The following is an 8,352-nucleotide window of genomic DNA, read 5'->3' as shown; positions in this document are numbered from 1 at the left end:
CCGAATTAGTGTTGATACTGCAAGGAGACGCATTGTGTGAAAAGAAATGTAAGATGTTGTTTAATGGCTGATATATTTATGATCCACGTCACGTATTCAGTTCCTCATGTTTGTCCAGAAGTCTTCTCATCAGGGCTCTATAAATACAGAACTACGGCAGATATGTAATATTTAATGCAGCCGAACCGTGTATTACAATGCCGTTATGTGATGACTTTCAAAGAGAAAAGCAAGCACACTCGGAATAAAGTATTATTATTATTTTTTTAAATGTTTTCGGTCTGTTTCCGGTATTTGTTTATGACGATGTGCTGTGAGATGTGAGACTGGAATTGCACAGGGGGAAATAACGTAGGCTATCTTTAGATGCAGATTTTGTTAAACTAATATGTTTGCGCTGTGGACCAACACTATACATTGACGGGGAAGGGGGTAGCAATAGAGATAACACCATTAAACAGTTACACAACATAACAGAAATAATATCGATAGCAGCGTCCCTAGCAACCACCTTGGTAACAATGAAAACGTTGCGATTTCCTGAAGTAATCTTCATAATAACTAGCAAACTAAAGATCATGTACATCCACTGCACACATAATCTGAAATAACAACTAATATTTCTCGCATCAAATGACATCAAAACGCATTTTAATGGCCAAACTAACTTTAAAATAGACATTTTCCACCGAGAATAAAACTAAGTTCGGCCATGTTTTCTTTTTCTGCAGGGAGAAATTTGAAGATCACGTGACATAGACGCCAGCCATAGAGAGGCGAAGTCCCTCCCTTTCCGGGAGCCTCCATGGGACCCCGGAAGCGTAAAAGTATACATTGAAGTCAATGGAGAGAGAAAGGTTATATCTTGATCCCGTTTGAATTGTGCCACAAATGACACATATGATGTTTGTCAATTTTAAAGAATATTTTGCAAGTCAAAAAAATGTAAATGTGTCGTAAAACTGCGAAGTTACAATTTTTTTTGTGTGAAACCGCTCAGTGAACTACAGGTCTCTGGTCTCGCACAATACGCGTCACCATCACAAAGACGGCCGTCACGTTAGCAAATTTCACCTGTTTCTTTCAGAATGAGAATAAAAGTATAAAACGAGGTGAACATCACTACAAGTCTGGACACGTTGAGAGCTGTACATACACAAAAGGGGAGTTAGTCGGTTCTGTGAGAGCCAGCATGCGGGACCGGCTTTACATGGTTTCGGTGAGTAATATGAGTGCAATGTGTAACATTAGCTAACAAGGTACACTAACGTGTTTTGTTTTAGTAACTAGTTTTCTCCTTAAGAACTTCGTGGTCTCTGTGTATGCTGTGGATTACATTAGTGTTCACAAGAACAAGGTACACTCCCGTGTTTTGTTTTAGTTGCTCTTCAGATTGAAGCGGCCAGTTTTATATCGACTATACAGTATAGTCTATACTGTATGTGTGATCTCCTTTTACATCTCGTTGTGTCATTTGAGTTTATTTGCTGTGTGTAGATTCAAGGATTTTGGTGACATGAACATGACCATCGCGGAGGCAGTCCAGTTACCATCCTTCTGTCTCCGTGAGGAGGGTGGGTCATATATCACCCATACTGGCACCAGTCCAAGGGCAGCTGCACATCACAGACCGGAGTCTCTGCTACTTTGTTGTGTGGACCACGAAGGAGGTGATCATCATCCTCATCCCCAAAGACCCTGCATGGCATGGAAATCTCCTCCTCCTGGAAAAATTCTACACCCAGCATATGCTCCCTGTGTTGGCCAGTAGAGAGGAGGACATTTAAATAAACATACTCTTAACACCCTCAGACTCTGCGTTGTGTTTCGTATGTGTGATGGGGTGTTATGCAGATGGGAGGAAAACAGGACACAGCAGATTGGGATTGTGGTGGAGATGCTGAGCAGTTATTTAATTGTTGCACGTAATTATTATTATACTGCGTGCTTCTTAGTTATTCCATCTTTTGCTGTAACATGGATCTGTATGTAACTCTATATTTACATGTTATCTACCACACTCCCTTCTACATCATACACCATCATTATACATGATGGTGTATATAGGATATATATATATTTGTATACATATCTGTAAATTGTATAATTTTATTTAAACGTCTTTTTGATCTCTCTGTCTATAAACACAAACTGAGTAAGATTGACAATAAAGTTGACTTTGAAAAATATATATATTCTTTATGAAAATAGTTGTCTGTTGGCGAAATGAATCCAAATTAAACGTTGGACTGAGCTACAACTACGCCTTTAAATCTCTACGGACTGTTCTTCAGTGGGATGGCAAGTTCCTATCTTTAAACATTTATTAGTTTTTTCTCAACAGATTTTATTTTCTGAAGTTAATTTAACTTTTCCGACCATGTAAGGTCATTATTAAAAAGGTACAATCAATTTGTTTAGGGTTGAATAAAATAATGATAAACATTTAATTTGGATAATTTACTGACAGAATAAGAAACTCAATGATGCTCTACGCACCTGTTCCCTTTTTATAAAGTGAAACAGTTGAAACGATTTTAGTAAACTTAAAAACAACCTTCTCCAAAAGCTATCAAGGAATATACCGAATACTTGTTTTAGAACTTTATTACATATTTTTATATAAATAGTTTGAATGATCCATACTTGACAGAAGCTTGTGTTTACACTGACCTGTTACTCATATATTAATGTCTTTGTAACTTCAGTAAACCACTACCTCACTAATTTCTTTCATTCATCACAGTTCAGTAAACTAAGTGATACATGAACCATTTTAATAATTATAATAACGTAGGATTGCAACTCTTTGAAACTGTAGGTGGCTCTTAAAAGAGCCGTTGTGTTTGGGTGTGCTGGTCTCAGGTCAGTTTAAGCCCTCTCTCGCAGATGCAGCGGGCTAGCTGGATGTCCTTAGGCATGATGGTGACCCTCTTTGCTTGGTTCATCTTACTGGGGGGCAGCTACATGGATGTCGCTGCAGTCCACAGTCATTGTGCAGTTGAAGGCAGAATGGATGAAGGCAGAATGAATTTATTATTGACTCCGAATGAAACAGAACTTCATGTCATACAATACATTGACTTTATTTGTAATTGTGTAAAAAAATATGAGCATTGATTAGCAAGCAGGACCTGCAGGAACAGAGCATGGTGATGGATGGAGCTGGGAAGAGAGAAGAATAAAGAAAACAGATCAACTTTATTATCGGATATTAAAAATTCTATTTCAAAACAAGTTGCCGCTCCTACAGTTTTCTAGTATGTAAAGATGATTTCACATGACCTATGCAAAATATCACACTCAATACATGTGTGTCTCTGGGGGGTGCATTGTGCCTTTGATGTATATAAATAATATACCATAACCAAATACTATTACGTACAGTGGAAATCAGGTTGCCAGAGCAGGTCAGTCCAGTGTGCATGTTTCTCAGGGTCTCAGCAGTTACAGGTGAGGGAAAGGAAATAAAAGAGAAAAAGGTCAGTAACAACACTTGGTGGTGTTACTTTAGTAACACCACTTTGAATAATTATCTCTTTTAATAATGTTCTATCAGTAATCACTCAACTACTGTCTTTCTGTCACAGTCTTAAGGAGAACCCAAATGCAGCACTCGAGAAACCAAGGAGAATTGGTAATATCCTTTATTGGAGATTCCACTGGATCGGAGGAATACCAACCGGGCAGTATAATAATAATAATAATTCCTTACATTTATTATAGCGCATTATCAATGACTCAAAGCGCTTTACATATACACACATTGCACATCATACATGCAATGGTCAGAAACTGTGGACAATACCCACAGGAGCAAGTTCAGGTGAAGGGTCTTGCCCAAGGACCCACCGGCTTTACAGACGCAGCAGCGGCGGGTTTCACCCCTTGATCTGATGATCATTGCACAGCGCACTGCGCCACACCATCCATCTTCACGCCTCGAGGTCATCGAGGCGCTTTTACAAGTATACATTGGTATTATACATGTACTGTGGACAATACCCACAGGAGCAAATCCGGGTGAAGTGTCTTGCCCAAGGACACAACGGCCTGACGCAGTGGCGGCAGGAGCGGGTTTCGAACTGGAGTTCCCCAGCACTCCCCCTTGATCTGATGATCGGATGCACAGACCACTGCGCCACCCGTCCCTGCGCACCGGAGGACAGCGGGCAGAAGGTGAGTCAGGGACAGGCAGAGGGTCAGGGAGTAAGCGAGGCGGTCAGCGTAGATACAGGCAGGGTCGGATAACAGGCCAGGCAGGATAGTCGAGGGACAGGCAGGATCAGGAAACAGGCAGAGCAGGCAGGTCGGGGACAGGCAGGGTCGGAACCGGGTAGGCAATCTAGTGTTGAACGCGGGAGAGACAAGCATGAGGCAAAGTACAATCTGGCAAAGAGTGTGTGTCAGGTGCGAGTTTAAATACTGGCAGAAGCTAATGGGTGCAGAAGAGAAAGAGAGTGAGTTAACGAGTGGGTGTGGAAAACAGGTGAGACAGGTGAATGGAAAACTACTGGTGAATGATGGAGCAGACTATGACACTTTCCAACACACAGATTGACTCACTATCATCACAATGAAACACGTCCAGAAGAATGGACCACAGATGGAAATTAGCTATTAGCTATAATCTGGCATATTGCATCTCTTCTCTTTGCTGAGATTAATGTTTTTGTATGCATGGTCCTTCTATAAATAAATAAATAAATGTCATGCAAAGCTGCCTGCCTGCCTTCCTTCGACTCTCCCTGAACTGCCTGATCTTTTAATGTTCAATGTTAACCATTTGAGCATATAGCATTAAGTAGAAAAGATCGCAGATGCTAATGTGCCGTTAGCCTACCTCCCGCCCCCTTAGCACCTGGTGGAGGGGGCGATAGGCTCCTCTTCAAATGTTTCACAAAATACTTACCATCATGACTACTCTTACTGTTTAACATTTGGGTTTACTTCATGTTAAGGCTAATACAAATGACAAGGCTAAGTAATGTGATGCTAACTAACGTGCTCGCTACTAGCTATGTAGCTAACTTGACTATGTTCCATGCAAAACATGTGTATTACCTGATATGTCTGATCCAACGACTCCTGGTCCTTTCATCAGACGGGAAGCGATAGAACGAGCAAAGTGGTAGATCACTTATGTGATTACAACCTGGTACAAAGCACACAGGCATCTTGTAAAAGTGAATTTATTTTTAGCAATCTCTTATTTATTGGAGGGAATAAATCAGTTATGAGATCTTCTTCTTCTTCTTCGCTTTAATTACGAGTCGCAACCACTTGGAGCATTATCGCCTGTGACATCACTTACGCAAGCCAGAATGAGATTTGGGATTTGTAGTCTTTGTAGTCACGTATTTTTCATAGTCTTATATTTCAACAGTTTTACGACAAAATGTGACTTTTTTGACATGGAACTTATTGTTTAAGATTGACAAACATCATATGTGTAGTTCGTGGCACAATTCAAACGGGATCAAAAGACAAGTTTTCTCTCTCCATTGAATTCAATGTAAATGTTTCGCTTCCGGGGTCCCATGGGCCGGAAGTAGATGGGCGTGACTTCGCCTCTCTATTGGAATAAATGGTGAAAAAAACGGGGTTTGTCAAACAGAGCACATGGTGTAGTCCAAACGATAGCTGGGGATTCTGGGTAGTGTAGTGTCTTCTGCCATCCTTTACTCCGAAAAAAAGATTTGTTTCTCCGAATCGAAGGGGAAAAATACAAAAGCATTGCACACAATTTAAGCCAATCAATGTTGTGTAATTAACAAGGATAATCTGGTGTTTTTTAGTCGATGAGTAGTGCAGATATCACTGTAAAATCAATCGACAGTAAGAGGAATACTTACATCCGGGTGTACCATTTTCCGTTATCCAATGGGAATGGACGCTCACATTACCTTTAAGGGCAGCCAACACAAACGAATGTCGTGCTTCCATGAGCGTCAAATCCCAACACAGATGGGAATACATTGCAATCAGTTGAAAGCTATTTGCGTCCCTTTATGAAGCTGAAGGAGCCTAGGAGCGTCACAATTGGACGCCACGGACACTGACCAAACGTCGCTATTGGACGCTTAGGGAGTGAGAGTGTGTTGGTTGACTGGACAGTCTCTGGCAGCTTCCTCCTCCTCCAACTCCAGAGCAACCCAGTCGGCACATATGCCCCTAACTGCCCTCTCCAGCGACAGCCAGTGTGTAGCCGATGGTTGTTTTAGGCTCAGCAGGTCGTGTTCCTCCATTTCGTTTTGGAGTTCATTTAGTCGGTGTGTTCGAATGGGGGAATTATTGTCGTGTGTAATGTGTATATGTTATTAATAGTCGTGACATATGCACTTATTTCACGCACAGCCTTGGAGGCATCACGCGCAGCCAGTGCCGTTCTGTGCGCACCACAGTGAATGTTTACGAGGTAGGGACAGTCATTCAGAAGCATATTTTGTGCAACTCCGGTCTTTCGACCCACCATCACATTCACTCCATCACTTCCCAGACCGACGACCCGAGCCATAGCTACACCACGGCCCGATAGCACATCTTTTATTTTTGTTGTGATGCATTCTGCAGTGCCAGAGGTTATTACATAATTGCCAATACACAAGGTTTCAGGCTCCCCTTTAAGCTGAAGTGTCAGGTATGTGATCAGCATTTTCTCAACCGTGATATTAGTCTTTTCATCTACTATTACCCCAACATATTTACTGTTGGTGATGCGGTCATCGATAGTGCTGGTTATGGTCATTGCTATCGCCTCCTCCATCTGACTGACTGTCTCATGGTGGGTGTACATGCACACTGTTTAGGTCTGGACACCCAGCAGATTGTAATAGGTTTATTAGGTTAGGATATTGGTGGCTCGGGTTGTTTGTATTTGCCATATGCAACACAACCTCTCTACCCACTCAAATCAAAGACATACATACACATACCACCTTCACAGCTCACTTAAAAACATGGTTCACTGAGAACTACACCTGCACACACTGTGTTAAGTATGGCGTGAGTCTTACATGTTGTGATCATGGATGTTGCCCCTCGTTTCTGTGATGTGCTATATGTGACATGTACTGTACATAGTAACGTGTGTTGTTTATTGTTCTCTTTTATCCTCTTTCCTCCTTTTTTATATATTTTCTTATAACTAATGCTGTTGATATATTGTAATTTTAAGGGTGTCTATTACCATCTGGCCAGGGACAACGGCTGGAAATTAGCCATGTCGGCTAAAGCTGCTCCATTTACTGTTTTTGTGACAGTTCATCGATGGGGACTGTCCACGACACTATAAATAAATAAACTAAACTAAACCTTAAGTTGTGTTTTTAATGCCTGCGATTGTGTTGTATTTAAGTTGTGTTTTTAATACCTGCGATTTCTCCACATGCTTTACCATTGACATGCTCTGGTTGACCACCCTTGAAGCTTCGATGTGGCTATGGCTATTTTTGTGATCATTCAACGCTGATTTCTGCATCGTCGTGCACCCTCGGACAGATGTCGCAGAACATTTTGCCATCTTCCCTCCTCAGCCACTTAAACTCTTGCTCCCACTGAACCCAGTACTCCCGCTTGTACTCCTTGCTGCCACTTGCTTGAGGTAATCAACAAGGCCAAATACAAGACTAGACCATATTTAATATGCACACTCGCCCCAACTGGACAGGGATGTGAATTACTAAATAATACAGTAGATCGCCCTCAGTCTACACCATAGACTGGTCTACACCAGTGTTTCTCAAAGTGTGGGGCGTTCCGCACTGGTGGGGCGCAGATATGTGATAGGTGGGTCGCGAATGGAGGCGAGAATATATATATATTTTTTAAAATACATTTTTTGGACCTCAGGCCGGAATCGAACCTCGGTCCTCGCGGGCGGTAGTGTACTGTTAAAGCCGGAGACCCGCAACGGCGGTGGACTTTCACAGCGCCGCTGCCTCGCAACAGCGGGTGTTTACGGCGGCGGATGCGGTACCGGAGCAGTGAAAGTCCACGGCCCACCTATGCCAGAGCCAGCTGCCTACCGAATGAGTGGATTAAAGAAAGCTCTAAAGAACATAGCCATGATAAGGATGCCTTTATCTGCAGATATGGAAGAAGATCCCTATGCCGTTTGCTACAGTAGCTTTTACAGGGAGCTACTGCTATCTATAATACCCACGTATTTTAAATATCTCCTAAGTAACAACGCAAACAAACCTGTCATTTGCTACTTCTCTTCCCCCAATATCAACAGCGTAGCACAGCCTCACATGTAAGCTAGCCGACTGAAGCTAGAGAATTATCCTTGGGACTCCTGTCTTTACTTTCTACTTCATCATCATTATTTATTAAACTGAAGGCTATGTA

Source organism: Pseudochaenichthys georgianus, chromosome 23, assembly GCF_902827115.2.
Source record: "Pseudochaenichthys georgianus chromosome 23, fPseGeo1.2, whole genome shotgun sequence".
NCBI classification, from domain to species: Eukaryota; Metazoa; Chordata; class Actinopteri; order Perciformes; family Channichthyidae; genus Pseudochaenichthys; species Pseudochaenichthys georgianus.
Note: the sequence above shows the minus strand (reverse complement) of the source record.